The sequence below is a fragment of the Melospiza melodia genome, chromosome 3, assembly GCF_035770615.1.
Source record: "Melospiza melodia melodia isolate bMelMel2 chromosome 3, bMelMel2.pri, whole genome shotgun sequence".
NCBI lineage: Eukaryota > Metazoa > Chordata > Aves > Passeriformes > Passerellidae > Melospiza > Melospiza melodia.
In genome coordinates, this window is record NC_086196.1 from 47,511 (window position 1) to 66,938 (window position 19,428).

At 44.9% G+C, this 19,428-nt stretch overlaps 1 long non-coding RNA gene across 2 annotated transcripts in view; it reads right to left on the reverse strand.

The window, feature by feature from the left end:
- Positions 1 to 2,831: 2,831 nt before the first annotated feature.
- LOC134415332 (uncharacterized) overlaps positions 2,832 to 19,428 on the reverse strand; it is a 35,689-nt gene continuing 19,092 nt past the window's right edge. Inside the window, exons 2-7 of one of the 2 annotated variants that reach the window (XR_010027037.1) lie at positions 6,212 to 6,276; positions 5,527 to 5,590; positions 4,761 to 4,836; positions 4,331 to 4,640; positions 3,873 to 3,990; positions 2,832 to 3,100 (exon numbers count right to left, since the gene is read on the reverse strand). This is a non-coding gene — a long non-coding RNA (uncharacterized LOC134415332). The other variant, XR_010027038.1, reaches the window with a different exon arrangement.

The window sequence follows — 19,428 nt, forward strand, 5'->3', positions numbered from 1 at the left end:
ACCGATTCAATCCATCTCAATCTGAAAAAAAAGGTAGGACAAGAGTCAAACTGTTGCAGGATAACTGAGGAGCTCCAGATATCCTGTGTCCATCTACAAATCCCACCTAGAGTCCAACTACACCCCACATTACACATTCCAAGTCCCCGGGCCCTCTCCTATCGCACCAGGCTGTGCGACAGGGCAGAGCAGCTCCGGCACATACGTGTGCTGACACCCGTGACACAGGACAGGCAGGACAGGACAGGACAGACAACGAGGACACAACAGGAACAGAAATCTCTTGGCAAGGAAAATGGCTGCAAGGACTGAGAGAATGCAAAAGGAGATGACTGAGTTCAAACTGACGGTCAGCTGATGAGGCTCAGAGAACCCTGGAGGAAGAAGATGCTAACTGAAGGATTTATTCCAAGAACAGCAAAGATCGATGCCTAGGAATCCTATGCTCAGAATCCTCTGCCTGCCCTCACATTCTTACAAGTCCTAATCCACCACAATGGATCCAGGTGGGGCATGGCTGTCCCTACAGCTCAGAACAAGACCTGACAAGACACCTGACTGGATGCTTCCAAAGAGAGAAGAGAGTCTGATGCCTGTCTGAGCTCCCCAGTCAAAAGTTCTGTGGCCTGGGTGCCAGGCCAGGGAATGCAGTGATCACAGATGCTAACAAGGATGCCAAGGTTTATGACAGGCCCCCCTAAGGTAAAAGACATGGCATACACAAATAACACATAATGCACAACAGACAAGTGACATGAGACACACCGGGACTGCTCTGCCCTGCGCTCCGCAGCACTGTGATCAAAAGTGAGACGTGGCTTTTATGGGGCCTAAGGGACCACTTCATGAACACCCCCCACCTCCAAATCGGACTCAAAAACCCCTCCCAGTAATTCCCAAACCAGCACCATGCCTTCATCCCCTCTGTGGGTCACAGCCCTCTACTTATCTTTCAGAGATCTGGGGATGCCAGTCTGTCTCAGGTGCATAGAAAGGCCACCTCGTCACCTGGGAAGGTCCTGCTGGCACCGGGCTGGTGTCTCTCAGACAGCTAGATTAAAGAGAACCAAACATCAGTGCCTGACCTTGGCACCGCATCGGCCAAAACCCCACCACCCTGCTACTCACTGCGCCCATAAGAAGGCCCAGCACCTCCTAACCCTGACCCTCTGCCACACCTGGAATGCGGCTGCCCTGAAAGAAAGTTAGAACATATGTCAAACACCACCAGGATAACTCAAAAGCTGCAAACACCTTATGTCAATCTAGGAAGAGCATCTAGAGCCCAAGTACAGACCACACTACAAATTCCAACTCCCCATGGTTTGTCCTACTGAAGCACGCCATGCAGCAGGGCAGAACAGCTCCGGCACAAATACCCGCAGACACCCGTGACACAGAACGTGACAAACAGGGGGACATGAAACACGACACATCATGCTTGTGGTGAGGGTCTCGAGGGAAGAGGGCAAAAGGGACCCCAAAGACACACTAGGGAACACGGCACACCGGACAACACGACGCACACCGGAGCTGTACTGCACTGCCCGCCTGAAAGCTGCCATCAAAAGTAGAGCCTCTCCCTTTAGCTGTCCTAAGAGGCCCTTGGACAAGATTGCCTTTCCCTCTGCTCATTTCTAAATCTGCCCCAAGAACTCCCAACCCACTATTCACTCATCTCCAGGCCATGGCCCCTGACTTATCTTTTGGATGATCGGTGATGTGGATCCACGTTGCACCTGAAATGAGTCTGCCTCGGAGGGCCTCATGAGCGCCTATGAGCCTCTTGGTCAGCTACAATAAAGTAAACTGAAACCAAAGTGTGAGTCCAGAGTTATGCAGGCAGTGTATTATTTACATATAATATACATAAAATTCTAGAAATGGATTTAAATTATTATTTATGTATCATATCTACTGCTACAACTAATTTTTTCTTGTTTTTAAACTTTTTATATATATATATATCTGTATTTATTTATTATATATTCCTATACTTACATTTCTACCTTCATATTATTTGTATTTATAATTTTTATAATCAAAACCCTGCCTATTGACAAATAAAAAAAGCCTGCTTTATGTAACGATTTTAAAAAATATTTTCATATTTATATTTATAATTTATTCTATATTACATGAGAACAAACCTGCTCCTGCACCCCAGTGGGGCTCCCTCTCCTGGGGACCTTGGGGTGCCCCAACGGCATCAGAGCCCCGAGTCTTCACCCTCTTCTCCTCTATTTAGAAACTACACTACAACTCTTTTCTGGAAACAAAGATATTACCTAAATCCTCTCCCCATGTCCCAGACAGATAGATATTCAGTTATTAGTTGGCTGGGCAGCAGTTTCTTAAATAGAATGATAAACAAGACGTGAACATTTTAGCTACAAGCAAATAGGCAAATCTGAACAAGGTACTGATGGCCAGCCACTGAAGTTATTTTGAAGCAATTTTTTAAACAATAAAATACTGATACCACAAAAATAAAGCAAAAAGCTAACTACTGGCTAAGAAAAAATTAACTTTTGACAGCAACAACATTCCAACCACACAGGTTTTTTCCCCGATGTCATACTTTATAACTACCTCTCTTGGGAATTCTCATCATGTATCCCAAAAGGAATAAATACCTTAGAGCGTCCTAAAGCAAAAAGTAGCACACATGAGCTCCTCACACTCCCGAGAGGCCAGCACAGCGTGCACTGAGTCTGCAATGAATTCTGCTCAGTGAGGGTCTGCAAACAAAGGTTCAACTGATGAATTTAACTGATTTTAAAGGGAGGTTTTCTAAGCACTGAAGCACAACAAAGAACAAGCAACAACAATTCTTAAAAAAATCTGCAAGTTTTATTTAGCATATATGTGACTGATTTCCACGCTGTGGCTTCTCACTTTGATTTGTCTGTAGGTTCAGGAAGATGACAATGCACACTCTGCCCTCCCTGATCCCCCCACAGCAGCTGAGCGCTGCTCCGTGTGCTCAGATCATCAGGAACTGGATTACACATGCCCGGATGGACTGGAACTGCTCTGCTGCAGATTCAGGAGACGATGGCAGAGAGGGGCTGGCCGAGGCGTCGTCCCAATTCCATTTCTGTGTGACGAGAAGCAGTTTGTTCCCAACAGCTGCAACAATCCCCAGCTCCCTTCCACGGTGAGTACCGATGGCACACAAATGGCAGCCCGAGGAAATCGTGTTCTGGCCTCTAAGTGCTTGGGACAGGGTCTGATTTGTTGTTTTGTACTTGTATGAAGATTAGTACAACAGGGCTCTGATGGATGACATGGCAACACAGAATTAAAAACTCCTCGATAGGATTACATCGACTTCTAGGAAAAGACAAAAGCTTAGGACCCTTCTGAAATCTACTTTTAATCCAAAGCACGGGGATTGTCAGCATGCTGCACCTTCCAGCTTTTCAAAGCAGCTTACCTCTGAAGACCAGGAAACATTGATTTCTACAGAAACAACGGGCAACCCCCAGGCTAATCTCAGCACTACTGTTTAATAGGGGACCTGCCAGCGTGCCAGTCCAGCTTCAAGTGTGCTTTACTTCAATCTAACATCCCCACAAAATTCTTCTCACAACTTCCAACCCTGAAATCTTATCTTCCCCTAAAGCTTCTCTTCATTAGCAATTTCCAAGTAACATGGTATTTTTACAACATTCAAAAATGTCATGCTGGACTGTGCTAGAGAGTAATCTGCAAATATCAGCTTAGCAAAGTTTGAATTGACTTGTCCAGAGAAAAAAACTACAAGTGAACACCTACACCTGCCTACAAAGAGCTAACAAGCCCCTGGCAGCTGCCAGCATCAAAGTGCAGCGGATGTCTCTAATACAGGGTAAGGATAACAATATCACCTTCTGTTCTCTCCAGCTTCTTTTCCCTGCAGTCGTATTTTGCTTCTTATGATTTTTTTAGTCCCCGTATCTTCTTGGACAGCACCGAGCCTGACGACAAGGATACGAGAGTCTTTCCCTGCCGGGCGGAGAGAACCAGGAAAACAGTTAAAATAAGAACAGGGCAGTTTGAAATTCATACTTGCAACGAGAAGCAGCGCCTAACCAACAGAACAAAAGTAAACAAAGCATGACACCTCCCTGGGGACAGAAGACTCACAAACTCTCCAGGATTTACAATTCTAGCCACCAACCCCTTCAGGACAGCAGCCAAGTGTCCCCTGGGGTGGTGCTGCACCAAAGAACCATCTGAGAGGTTCCAAAGAGTGAAATGCACAATATTTTGCAAAGACAAAAAATCTTGCAAAATAACAAAAATACAATAGATGTAAACTACAGGGCAAGAGTACAAGTGTTACCTTTGGGAGCTGGAACCATCCAGGTGAGCACCTGATAACTGGATCCTCACCAGAGTTTGAACCCTTCAGGACACAGAAGGGTTTTCCCCAGGAATTTCACAGACTGAGTTTTGACAGAAGCACGCTCGCCGGATCCTCAGAAACGTCGCCCATTCTCCAGGCGTCTGGAGAGAACTGCAAATGGCTCTCACGTAGTTGGAGCTGGTTCTGTAAGGTCTCAGGGTGAATTTCACCAGATGCAACCAAATTGGGCAACTCCCAGTGGGACAGAAGGAACCCAAAGCTTGGGTAAGCAGAGCTGCAGCAAATACTGAGGAAACAAACATAACAGCGTAAATAATAATAAACCATCCTTTTTTTTCTCTTGCTTTTGTTTTTTTTTTTCTTATTCAGATCAGCATAGCAATTAAAGAGAAGGTGAAAAACTCACCATTACTGAACATTTCATCACCTGTAAGCTGAGCATCCTTAGCATAGGGGACTCCAAAGTTAAAATTCACCGATCCCTGGGAAATGAAACCAAATATCGTATGGTAAACAATCAAACAGCAGACATAAAAATTTGTTTCCTCTAAGGACTTTCAGGTACGTATGTATCTTTGCATTACACATTAGAACATACACTTTATACCATCACCTAATACATAATAATTTACCTTTACATTTTGATAGTATAGCATGAATTTTTAACTTAAACTGGTGATCTATTATTATTCAGTTGGTGCCTAAAGTTATTTCTGCTGTCACGTTCAAAAAAACATGAATTTTTTTTACTGGAATGAGCAATTGATTTCAAAGTCATCACAAGCCCACCACAACACAAAGCTGGGTTCACTGGACGGGTCCGTGAGCTAGAAGTAGTTAGGCTTGTACTTCCCTCTTGTTCTTCCAGAACCAATAAATGCTGTCAACAAAACCAGGATCTTTAGCCCACTGCTGTGAAAGATTCTACAAGGATGATGGTTTGATTTCTGTTTAGAAGTTTTGATTTGAAATGGCCAGTCCAATGGATAAAGACAGTTTAAGTAGTATTACATTACTATTGTTATTATTTCTATTATGATTTTTACTAGTACTACTACTATTATTATCACCTGCTACTGGAAGAAACAAACCAGTAGTACCTATACTTAATTACTTTTATTTCCAGAAAATAATAAAGAAAAAGAACCAAACCAAAAAAAGTCACTTCCTACCTTTTATATCAAGGGATGAAAAATTTCTCTTGGGCTCTTCTCCAATTGATCAAGACTCATAGCACTGAAAGGCAAACAAAACAGTGCTTTATAGAAGGCCAAGTGCACGTTTCAAGGCTGAACCACCAACTGACTGCAGTGACAGCACTTACAACATGAATCGTTCCCAGAGCCTCTGTTCAATGGAATGTTCTGTGGAACTGCCATTTCTTTCCCAAAACACTAACTTCCAACACTTCCTAAACTTATCTTGTATTTTAAAACCACAGAAGTTAGTGAGACTCTGTGCGGAGGTCAGCTTTAAATTTATTTCCTTCTAAAGCACAGAGCTCTGTTCCATCACCCTTCCCTTCGGCTCTACACTGGATCATGGGGAGCATTTGAGGAGTGCTCAAGAACCAATTCGATTTCTCTCTTTTTCTACTTCTCTCTACTCTTAAATAATGCAAGACAAGTCAAATGAAAAATGACAAGTTCAGCATCAAAGCCACACTTTTTCCCTTTGTCTGCTCAAGAACAGGCTCTAAATCCACTTATTGCTGCCTTCAACGATTCAGACTTGCAAAACCATTTTGACATGTTTTACAGCTTTATCATAAAACCCACAGAACGCAAGCTCTGAATTACAGGAAAAGGTAATTCACAGGCAAATATCTAAAGAGACCACTTACTTGTAAATACATACCTTGATAGAGATCACACTGAGAACGTTTCTGTGGGACTCTAAGGGAGACATATTTTCTGAGTATCCTGTAAACAAGAAAAGCTACGATATATTACAAGACATCCCCACTTTTCCTACATATTCAAATAGGATTTTTAATAAAAACAATTCAGTTAAAAAAGAAGGAAGAAAATCAAGGTAATTTTACTCAGCTATATTTACTCCTGATTTAGAGGGAAAAAAAAGTCACGGGTGCTGCAAAGAAAAAAAAAGTGAACCATAAACGCCTACAGTAGAATTTTAAAACAAGTGCTTGCATAAAAGAATCTTATGGAACGTGAAGTAGAAAAAAAAGTGAAACCACTATCAGACCTGCCTATTTTCTCACCATTGTACAAGAAAATCCTAAAAGCATTATAAAGTCGCTGCCTAAAACCGGTCATGGGATGTAACCAAGAACAATTGAGGCATTTGCTAATCGAGACAGAAACCTTTTCTGGATGCAAGTGTCAAATCACAAGTTTTGTCTTTCAGAAGCTCGACAATGCTGGAAAGCATTTTCCCTGGGGCTCGGGAGGGCAGGGGCGGAAGGGGGGGTGACTTTGCAGCTCGCACCTGTGCCATCCAAAGCACAAAGCCCGCCTGCTCCCTGCGCTGGGCATTCTCCCGGCCATCTCTGGCTTTACTGCCCAGCGCCGCTCCATCCGCTGTCACGGCACAAAGAGCCACGAGCACTAACGCAGGCAGCAGCCCCGTCATGCCGGCGATACCGCAGCGCTCCCTGCTCGCAGCGCCCAACACGCGGCGGAGCCGCCTCCTCCCGCAGCACCGGCAGCAGCCCGAGGGAGACGGCTGCAGCTCGGGGGCTCCTCCGGCGCCTCTGCCAGCCCGAGGGCGGCCGCCCCACCGGGACCGCGGCAGCGCCCGGCGCCGCTCGCCCGGGGCGGCTCCTGCAGCTCCCGGCCCGCGGCAGCAAAGCACCGCCTCGCCCCCCGCCCCCGGCACCGCTGAGGGAGGCCGAGGAACCGGGCGGACGCTCCTTCCGCGCTGCTCAGCTCCGTGCGGGCGGCCAGACGGAGGCTGCGCCCCTCCAGCGTCGCTGTCCCGCGCGGGAGAGGCGCCGGCAGCTGCCCGCGCACAGCCCCGCGCGGCCGCCTGGCACGCCAGCCACTCGTGCCGCATCAGCCGTTGCGTCACACGCCGCGCCGGCAGCACGGCCTGCCGGGAGTTGTAGTCTCGGGCTGACAGCCACGGCTCCGTCCCCCGCCACCAGGAGCTGCAGTCCCTCCTGGGCATCAAACGGGTCCTTCGCCCCAGGGCGGGGAAGGACCTGAGGCAGCACCGCTCCTCTCCAATGCCCTCTCTTTTTCCCTCCAACTCTTTTTACTTTTTTCACTCTGTTTTTCACCACTTCCCTTCCCCTTCCCTTCCCTTCCCTTCCCTTCCCTTCCCTTCCCTTCCCTTCCCTTCCCTTCCCTTCCCTTCCCTTCCCCTTTCTTGTATTTCTAATCTTGGTTTACCTTTCCACCTTTAGAATAAAAAAGCAGCAGTAGAAATTTTCAGGCTACCCGAGAGTAAAAAAAAAAAAAACTCCAAAACGAAAATGATTTAAAGAAAACTATTTATTCCCTGGGAGCCTGAAATTTTCTACTGCTGCACGTGACATAGAGCTTTTATTCCTTCTTATAGATAGTTGATATTTTATATATATTTATCGTTTATATTGATGCATTATATTAATAACTATATATAATATGCACCTTATTCAAAAAATATACGGGAAATATTTTTTAAATTATTTACCATATCTACTGCTACAACTTATTTTTCCTGATATTTCTAATTTTTATATAAATCTTTAATGTGTTTATGATATATTTCTATACTTATATTTCTACCTTTATATTATTTGTATTTGTAATTTTTACACGAAAACCCCTGCTTTGGCAAAGAAAAAACAAAACCATCCATTATTTTAAACTACCTAAATGTTTCTTTATATAAATATTTATCATAATATACAACAAATGATAGATATAGATAGATAGATATATCACATCCGTATTTTTATATATTTTATATCCATTTCCTATAATATTTTTCATAAAATAAAATATATTTTCATAAAATATAATATGCAGTATTACTTGTATTATATATTGTATCAATTTATGTTATTTTACATTTACAATTTAATATTAATTTTTTGTATATCTGCATATAGTTGCAATACATTTATATATTGGTATTTTTGTTTGGGTTGTATTTACATTTATATTCTCTATTCATATATCTAAAAACATACACAATACTCTATTAAAATTAGAATAACTTATTGTAACATATAATGACTTATGTTACATGTTAAATTTTAAAAATTGACCGAATATATAAAAATAAAATTGGCTCATTCCCATTGCTACACATCTATTTCTTTTGTTTCAATATAGTTAGAGTCATAATTGCATATTTAAAATCCAATTCCTAAATGAAACGACGAAACAAACAGCATCAAATTCCCACCAATATCTTCCAAAAACATCAAGATACCTCCAACAGCCAAACAAGTGTCAGCGACAAAACAAGGAACACTCTTTTCAATAACAATTCTCATCAGGACAGAAAAATGGAACCAAAATAAAAGAAAATCCTATAGAAACACACACAGCAAATTACAAAAAGTACTAAAAAAAAGTCAAACCAATCTACTCAACTCAAGCCAGTGCCACTCACCCTGAACGACGTTACTAAAAAAAAAAACCCAACAAAATTCTACCTCTACACTAACTCAAGGAATAAACAATCCTCTGTAAAAATAACTTTAAAACCTGAACTAATTAACAAAATGGAAAAACATCTCAACCACTAAAAACTAAGAAATTAACTACCCAAATAAATAAATACTTTAAAAACCCACCATATAAATACCCATGTTCCCAAAAAAACCCCTGATAAACAATACTCAAATACATTAAAAGACAACAACAATAACAAAAAAAAAAAGAAAATAAAGAAACCAACAACAAGAATAATACCAAAAACCAGATAAACTTAAATCTGCAACCAAAAAATTATTCCCAACTGAATAAACCCATAGTGCCTAAAGCTATCAAAATAAAAATACCACCTAGAAACAAACACAAAGACTAAAGACAAACGTAACCATAAACAATGTCCCCCAAATTACCCGTAACCATAAAACATACACTACAATCAAATAAACCAAACAAATAAAAGCCCGGGAAGACGATAAACACACATGCAATTATAAAGAATAAAAACCCGCTGCTATGAACGACAGGACGCTACCTCAAGCCCCCCAAAACAAACACTACACACTCACGCTAATAAAAGCCACCGCAACAGAATTCAAATCCGAACCGCTGCTTCGCGCTACGACCCGTAAAAACCATTGCGCGCCCTTCTAAAAATAATACCCGGGAAAAAAAAAAAAAAAAAACCGACTACAAAACCCAATCCAAAACAAACCATTATCATCCCTACCGGCACCGAGAACCGTGCCCACTCAGGAAGAACACTGTATCCCTTAGCGGACACCCGCTGCAAACCGAACCCAGCGATGCCATCAACGCCTCCAAAGCGCCTCCGAGCCACGGCACCGCCGAACTTGGAGCGGCCGAACCGCGCGCTCGCTGCCGGCCCCGGACGGAGCGCGGCTCCCGGCAGGAAAGCGGCTCCTGCGGCGGCCGCTCCGGCACGCGGGGCCGGCGCCGCCCCGGGGAGCTCCGCCCACTGCCCCTGCCCGGCGGGGCCGGCACCGGGCCCGGGGCTACCGGCGGCGCCCGAGCTCCGCGCCCGGAGCGGACGGAGCGGCCGGCACCGCCCGGGCCGGCGCAGCAGCGCCCGCGCCGCCTCTGCCGCCCTTGGCCGGCCCGGCCCGGCTCCGCTCGGCTCCGCACGGCTCGCACCGGCGCGGCTCCGCCACTGCCGCCCTTGGCCGGCCCGGCCGCGCCGACTCCCCCGTGCGCCCCGGCAGCTGCCCGGGCCGTGCCAGCAGCGCTCCCAAGCGGGAACGTTCCGGGCCGGGCCGCGGGCACAGGGAGCGCCCTCCAATGCAGCGGCACAGCCCCATTGCAGCCCTGGAAACGCTGCCAGAGCTGCGGCTTCCCGCAAGCCAACCCCGAAACCGCAGACGGGGCGCACCTCACTTCAACAAGGGCAAAGAAATGCGTTCTCCCCTAAAATTTCACCCCCTAGGAGAGCAGAAAAGAAGGGGCGCTCCCCAAATGAAAGCCTTCGACTGATGGGAAAGGGCGATTTCGACCTCCATTCAAACCCTTGAAAAGGAGGGACACCAGGGCTGCCCCCTCCATTTAAACCCGAGGGTGATGAAAATGGGGTGGGCTGCCTTCAAATCAAACCCATAATGCCACAAGAATACTTTTCCCATTCCCCTTAGAATAGAACGCAGGGATTCCCTGTCACCTCCGGGATACCCCTAACAGCCTGGAAAAGGCAGCTTTTCCTGCAATCAACACCCTTAAAACCACAAGTCAAGAGGGATCCCCTCAGGTCAAACGCAGACAATAAAAGAAGAACAGCTGCTTCCTTCTCCTTAATTCCTTTTGTCTTCATAAGCTCCATTTTTGTTCCTGGGGAACCGGGGAGGGACTAGCAAGATGAAATTGCAAAGGGGAAGGAGAAAATTTCCTGCTCCAAACCCACACGGGCTCAGCTGTTCGGCTGCTGCTCCCCGGCACAAAGATTCGTCCCTCGGCGCCTCCTTTAAGCGATGCTCCACGTACCCAAGCGCGGATCCAGGTGTCCCCCCGACCCTGTGGGAAGCTCTCGCAGTCCTTCCATGAGACAGCACCGGGAGCGGCCCATAAACCCCTCCACTCAGCAGCTCCATGCAAAAGGGAGCTGAGGCAAAGCCTCCTCCTAAAACAGCCTCGTCCCGGCCCCTCATCATCCTCACACTCACACCTGGTGCTGATCTGAGCCCCCATCATCCTCACACTCACACCTGGGCTGCTCCGAGCCCCCATCATCCTCACACACACCTGGTGCTGATCTGAGGCCCCATCATATATTTTTCATATTTATAGTCGCAAGTATATTTAGAATTTATATTACTGTATAATAAAAATTATATATTGCATCTCTTCATGTTACTTACATAGATTTCTATTTCTATTCATAGTTTGGTATTATATTTTTATATCTCTATATATTTATTATATATTTCTGTGTGTCAATTTACATTTCTATAGTACTTATATTATTTAAAATAAAACCCTGCCTCTAACGAAATAAAAAGCAAAGACACCCCTTTATTTAAAACGCATTTAAAAGTTTAAAAATAATTTTGTTTGTCATAATTCTATTCACATCTATATTTGTAATTTTCATTTGTTATATTTATAGATATTACATATATTGAAGAGAATACCTTTTTATATAATAATAGATATTTTCTTTTGACACAATAGATTTCTTTTACTTATATTTATATGTATTAAATATTTATTGATATCGACATATATATATGGTATATTTGGATTTCTAGTTTTATATTTTTTATGAAATCTCCAGCCCATACCCCAACAAAAGCCAAACAATCCCCAATTTATTTAAACTATATTTAAACATAAATCCTGTCACGGCTGCATTGCACAGCAGTGCCCCAAACTAATCTGACACTTGTTCATCTCCTGGACCTGAAACTGAACCCGCTCACCTTGATCGCACCTGGCAGAACCATTTTCGTACCTTTTTCTGGCATGTCTTGTTTTTGTTTTTTTTTGTCTTGAGTTTTTGTGGCCTTTATTGCCTCTCTTTCTTGCCTTGTTTCTTGGGGCTTTTACTCCCTTTTTCCTTGATTTTTTTCTGGCATTTTTTGGGGTTCTTTCTTCGTTTCTTCTTGCCCATCTTGTTGGGTTTTTTTTTGGTTTTTCCTTGCCCCCCTTGGGGTTTTTTTTTTCAGGTGTTTTTTGTTTTTTTTTGTTTTTTTTTTTTTTTTTTTTTCCCTGGGTTTTTCTTGGCCTTTTTTTTTTTTCTTTTCTGGATTTTTTCTTCCCCATCTTGGTTTTTTGTTCTGATTTTATTTCTTGCCCATTTTGGGGTTTTTCTCTGGTCTGTTTTCAGGGATTTTTCTTGCCCATCTTGGGTTCTTTTCTGGGTTTTTTTTTTTTTTTTTTCTCTGCCTTTCTTACGGTTTTTTCTGTTTCTTTTTTTTTTCCTGGGATTTTTCTCCCCCATCTTGGGGGTTTATTCTGGACTTTTTCATGCCCATCTTGGGGTTTTCTTCTGCGTTTTGTTCTTGCCCATCTTGTTCTTGTTTTTCGTTTTTTTTTTTTTTTTTTTTTCTTCTTTATTTTGTTTTTTTCCTGTTTTTTTTTTCTGTGGTATTTCTGGGATTTTTCTTGCCCATCTTGGATTTTTCGGGGAGGGGGGGTTTCTCACCCATCTCGAGTTTTTTTTTTTTATGTGGGTTTGTTTTTTGTTGGTTTTTTTTTTTTTCTTTTCTTTTTCTTTTTCTTTTTTGTTTTGTTTTTTTTTCCCCTAGGTTTCTCCTTGCCCTCCTGGTTTTTGGGTTTTTTGTCTGTCTTCCTTCCTCCCTTCCTGTCCTTCCTTCTTTCTTCCTTTCATTTCCTTTCCTTATTTTCTTTTATTCTTTTTCTTTCTTTCTTTCCCTGCATTTCTAATCTTGGTTTTCCTTTCTAGCTTTAGAATAAAAGAGCAGCAGTAGTAACTTTCAGGCTACCTGGGATTAAAAAAACTCCAAAACGAAAATGATTTAAAGAAAACGAGTTATTCCCTGGGAGCCTGAAATTTTCTACTGCTGCACATGATATAGAGCTTTTATTCCTTCTTATAGAGAGTTGATATTTTATACTTTATACAGCGCCCCCTGCCGTGTGCACGGGCGAACTGCAGGCACAGCGCTGCGGCGTCGCCTTTTACGACAGTCGCGCTTTACAGCAGTCTTTACGACGGTCGCGCTTTACGGCAGTATTTACGACAGTCGCGCTTTACGGCACCTTTTTACGACGGTCGTGCTTTACGGCAGCCTTTACGACAGTCGCGCTTTACGGCAGTTTTTAACGACAGTCGCGCTTTACGGCAGTCTTTACGACAGTCGCGCTTTGCGCCACCTTTTACGACAGTTATGCTTTACGGCACCTTTTACGACAGTGCTGCTTTACGACACCTTTTACGACAGTCGCGCTTTACGGCACCTTTTACGACAGTCGCGCATTACGACAGTCTTTACGACAGTCGCGCTTTACGGCACCTTTTACGACAGTTTTGCTTTACGGCACCTTTTACGACAGTCGCGCTGTATGGCACCTTTTACGACACTTTTACTTTACGGCAATCTTTACGACAGTCGCGCTTTGCGGCAGTCTTTACGACAGTCGCGCTTTACGGCACCTTTTACGACAGTCGCGCTTTACGGCACCTTTTTACGACGGTTTTGCTTTACCGCACCTTTTACGACAGTCGCGCTTTACGGCACCTTTTACGACAGTAGCGCTTTACGGCAGTCTTTACGACAGTCGCGCTTTACGGCACCTTTTACGACAGTCGCGCTTTACGGCGCCTTTTACGACAGTCGCGCTTTACGGCGCCTTTTACGTCAGTCGCGCCTTACGGCACCTTTTACGTCAGTCGCGCTTTACGTCACCTTTTACGACACTTTTGCTTTACGGCAGTTTTTACGACAGTCGCGCTTTACGGCAGTCTTTACGGCAGTCGCGCTTTACGGCACCTTTTACGACAGTCGCGCTTTACGGCACCTTTTACGACACTTTGGCTTTACGGCAGTTTTTTACGACAGTTGCGCTTTACGGCAGTTTTTTACGACAGTCGCGCTTTACGGCACCTTTTACGACACTTTTGCTTTACGGCAGTTTTTACGACAGTCGCGCTTTACGGCAGTCTTTACGGCAGTCGCGCTTTACGGCACCTTTTACGACAGTCGCGCTTTACGGCACCTTTTACGGCAGTCGCGCTTTACGGCAGTTTTTACGACAGTCGCGCTTTACGGCACCTTTTACGACACTTTTGCTTTACGGCACCTTTTACGACAGTCGCGCTGTATGGCACCTTTTACGACACTTTTACTTTACGGCAATCTTTACGACAGTCGCGCTTTGCGGCAGTCTTTACGACAGTCGCGCTTTACGGCACCTTTTACGACAGTCGCGCTTTACGGCACCTTTTTACGACGGTTTTGCTTTACCGCACCTTTTACGACAGTCGCGCTTTACGGCACCTTTTACGACAGTAGCGCTTTACGGCAGTCTTTACGACAGTCGCGCTTTACGGCACCTGTTACGACAGTCGCGCTTTACGGCGCCTTTTACGACAGTCGCGCTTTACGGCGCCTTTTACGTCAGTCGCGCCTTACGGCACCTTTTACGTCAGTCGCGCTTTACGTCACCTTTTACGACACTTTTGCTTTACGGCAGTTTTTACGACAGTCGCGCTTTACGGCAGTCTTTACGGCAGTCGTGCTTTACGGCACCTTTTACGACAGTCCGCTTTACGGCACCTTTTACGACGCTTTGGCTTTACGGCAATTTTTTACGACAGTCGCGCTTTACGGCAGTTTTTACGACAGTCGCGCTTTACGGCACCTTTTACGACACTTTTGCTTTACGGCAGTTTTTACGACAGTCGCGCTTTACGGCAGTCTTTACGGCAGTCGCGCTTTACGGCACCTTTTACGACAGTCGCGCTTTACGGCACCTTTTACGACACTTATGCTTTACGGCAGTCTTTTACGACAGTCGCGCTTTACGGCAGTATTTACGGCAGTCGCGCTTTACGGCACCTTTTACGACACTTATGCTTTACGGCAGTATTTACGACACTTATGCTTTACGGCAGTATTTACGGCAGTCGCGCTTTACGGCACCTTTTACGACAGTCGCGCTTTACGGCACCTTTTACGACACTTTTGCTTTACGGCAGTTTTTACGACAGTCGCGCTTTACGGCACCTTTTACGACAGTCGCGCTTTACGGCAGTCTTTACGGCAGTCGCGCTTTACGGCAGTCTTTACAGCAGTCGCGCTTTACGGCAGCTTTTACGACAGTCGCGCTTTACGGCACCTTTTACGACACTTTTGCTTTACGGCAGTCTTTACGGCAGTCGCGCTTTACGGCACCTTTTACGACAGTCGCGCTTTACGGCAGTCTTTACGACACTTTTGCTTTACGGCAGTTTTTACGACAGTCGCGCTTTACGGCAGTCTTTACGGCAGTCGCGCTTTACGGCACCTTTTACGACAGTCGCGCTTTACGGCACCTTTTACGACACTTTTGCTTTACGGCAGTTTTTTACGACAGTCGCGCTTTACGGCAGTATTTACGGCAGTCGCGCTTTACGGCACCTTTTACGACACTTATGCTTTACGGCAGTATTTACGACACTTATGCTTTACGGCAGTATTTACGGCAGTCGCGCTTTACGGCAGCTTTTACGACAGTCGCGCTTTACGGCACCTTTTACGACACTTATGCTTTACGGCAGTCTTTACGGCAGTCGCGCTTTACGGCACCTTTTACGACAGTCGCGCTTTACGGCAGTCTTTACGGCAGTCGCGCTTTACGGCACCTTTTACGACAGTCGCGCTTTACGGCAGTCTTTACGGCAGTCGCGCTTTACGACACCTTTTACGACAGTCGCGCTTTACGGCAGTATTTACGACACTTATGCTTTACGGCAGTATTTACGACACTTATGCTTTACGGCAGTATTTACGGCAGTCGCGCTTTACGGCACCTTTTACGACACTTTTGCTTTACGGCAGTCGCGCTTTACGGCACCTTTTACGACAGTCGCGCTTTACGGCAGTATTTACGACACTTATGCTTTACGGCAGTATTTACGGCAGTCGCGCTTTACGGCACCTTTTACGATACTTTTGCTTTACGGCAGTTTTTACGACAGTCGCGCTTTACGGCACCTTTTACGACAGTCGCGCTTTACGGCAGTCTTTACGGCAGTCTCGCTTTACGGCAGCTTTTACGACAGTCGCGCTTTACGGCAGCTTTTACGACAGTCGCGCTTTACGGCACCTTTTACGACAGTCGCGCTTTACGGCACCTTTTTACGACGGTCGCGCTTTACGGCAGCCTTTACGACAGTCGCGCTTTACGGCACCTTTTACGACAGTCGCGCTTTACGGCAGTCTTTACGACAGTCGCGCTTTACGGCAGTCTTTACGGCAGTCGCGCTTTACGGCACCTTTTACGACAGTCGCGCTTTACGGCGCCTTTTACGGCAGTCGCGCTTTACGGCGCCTTTTACGACAGTCGCGCTTTACGGCACCTTTTACGACAGTCGCGCTTTACGGCACCTTTTACGACAGTCGCGCTTTACGGCACCTTTTACGACACTTTTGCTTTACGGCACCTTTTACGACAGTCGCGCTTTACGGCACCTTTTACGACAGTCGCGCTTTACGGCACCTTTTACGACAGTCGCGCTTTACGGCACCTTTTACGACAGTCGCGCTTTACGGCACCTTTTACGACAGTTGCGCTTTACGGCGCCTTTTACGACAGTCGCGCTTTACGGCACCTTTTACGACACTTTTGCTTTACGGCACCTTTTACGACAGTCGCGCTTTACGGCACCTTTTACGACAGTTTTTTCTTGCCCATCTTGGCGTTTTTTCTGTTTTTTTTTTCTTGCCAGTCTTGGGGGGTTTTATCCAGATTTCTTCTTGCCCATCTTGGGGTTTTTTTCTGTGTTTTTTTCTGGGTTTTTTCTTGCCCATCTTGGGGGATTTTTTCTGAGTTTTTTCCTGGATTGCTCTTGCCCGTCCTTGGGTTTTTTTCCAGTTTTTTTTCCTGTTTTTTTTTTTTTTTTTTTTCTTGGTTGTTTAAGGTTTTTCTCTGGTCCATCTTGTTTTTTTTTCCTGGGAGTTTTCTCGCCCATCTTGGGTTTTTTTCCTTGGTTTTCTGTGGGTGTTTTCTGGGTTTTTTCTTGCCCTTCTTGGGTTTTTTTTCTGTGATTTTCTGGGTTTGTTGTAGATTTTCTCCTTGCCCATCTTGGGGGTTTTTTTCTTGTTTTTTTCCCTGTTTTTTTTTTTCCTGGTTTTCCCGGGGTTTTTTCTGGTCCATTTAGCATTTTTTTTTCTGGGATTCTTCTTGCCGATCTTGGTGTTTTTTCTGGTTTTTCCTTGCCCCCTTGGGTTTTTTTTTTTCAGTTTTTTTTTTTTTTTTTTTTTCCTGGGTTTTTCTTTTCTGGATTTTTTCTTCCCCATCTTGGTTTTTTGTTGTGATTTTTTTTCTTACCCGTCTTGGGATTTTTCTCTGGTCTGTTTTCAGGGATTTTTCTTGCCCATCTTGGTTTTTTTTCTGTGGTTTTTTTTTTCTCTGCCTTTCTTACGTATTTTTCTTTTTTTTTTTTTCTGGGCTTTTTCACGCCTATCTTGGGGTTTTCTTCTGCGTTTTTTTCTTGCCCTTGATGTTGTTTTATGGGTATTTTTGGTTTTGTCTTTATTTTGTTTTTTTCCTGGTTTTTTTTCTGTGGTATTTCTGGGACTTTTCTTGCCCGTCTTGGATTTTTCGGGGGGGGGGGGGGGTTTCCTCGCCCATCCCGAGGTTTTTTTCCGTGGGTTTTTTTTTTTGTTTTTTTTTTTTTCTTTTGTTTTTCTTTTTCTTTTTCCTAGGTTTCTCCTTGCCCTTCTAGTTTTTGGGTTTTTTTGTCTCTCTTTCTCTCTCTCTTTCTCTCTCTGCATTTCTAATCTTGGTTTTCCTTTCTAGCTTTAGAATAAAAAAGCAGCAGTAGTAACTTTCAGGCTACCTGGGAGTAAAAAAAACTCCAAAATGAAAATGATTTAAAGAAAAGTATTCATTCCCTGGGAGCCTGAAATTTTCTACTGCTGCACTTGACAGAGAGCTTTTATCCCTTCTTATAGATAGTTGATATTTTATACTTTATACAGTGCCGTGTGCACCGGCGCACTGCAGGCACAGCACCCCCTGTCGTCTGCACAGGCGCACTGCAGGCACAGCGCTGCGGCGTCATTCGGTTCTGTTTAAACTTGGCTGAATTCGGCTTGGTTCGGCTCTTGGCCTAAACTCATTTCAGTTCAGCTCTTCGGCTAAACTCGGTCGTATTCGGCACATTGTCTAAATGCGGCTCAAGTCAGCTACAGTCTGCTATCGGTTCCAGTCGTCTATCATCGGCTCTTGGTGTAAACTCGGCTATTTTCGGCCGCACTGGGCTCTTCGGTTCAAGTAGGCTGTTTCCGGCCACGCTCGGCTCTTCGGTTCAAGTAGGCTGTTTCCGGCCACGCTCGGCTCTTCGGTTCAAGTAGGCTGTTTCTGGCCACACTCGGCTCTTCGGAACAATTCAGCCCGGCTCGGCTCCCTCAGGGCGGGAAAGTGGACGCGAGAGGACCCCGGCACAGCGAGGCGTTTACCCAGATGCCTGTAACAAACCCGCCAAAATACGCTTGCCCGCGGCACCCCTGAGCCCACAGCATGTCTTGAGTACACACGAAACGCCACAGAAAAATCCGTCGGGGCCGCAATGACGTCGGTATTCCGTGCAGGCAGTCCAGTTACACCCACCCGGTCCTCCACTTCCCCGCCCTTTTCGCCGCCATCTTGAGAAGGTCAACCAAAAGTCCGCGACATCAGCCACGCGCCGCTCCCAAGCTGGCAGCCTCTCGGTGCACGGCTGCAGTACCGCGCTCTGCCCACAAGGCGGCAGCACTGCCGCCCGCCCCAGCCGGGGGCGCAGCACGCCTCGGGGCTGCGGCAGGGAAGGCGGCAATAAAGAACAGGGGCGACCCCCGCCGAAAACTGCTCTGAAATAAATGCCCCAAAACAACCGGGAAGAGGGAAAAAAAACCGTCTGCCTCTAATCTAATAGGATAAAAGACAAAACAAAAACACTACACAAAAAAAAAAACCAAACCAAAAAGACATCAATTTATTTTAAAAATATTTAAGTTTTTTTTAAGTATTTTTTCATATTAATATTCACATTTCTATTTACAATGTATATTGATGTACACTGTCCATTTGTACATTTCTTTTTATAAATACATTTCTATTCCATATTGCATATATCCCTAAAACTTAAATTTATTTGTGTATTTTTATACATATTTTTATAAAGTAAGTATATATTTCTGTTACGATTTTTACTTCTGTAACACTTGGATTATTTAAAATAAAACCTTTACCTCCATCCAAATTAAAGCCAAAAAGAACCCCTTTTTTCTAAAGTGTATTTAAATATTT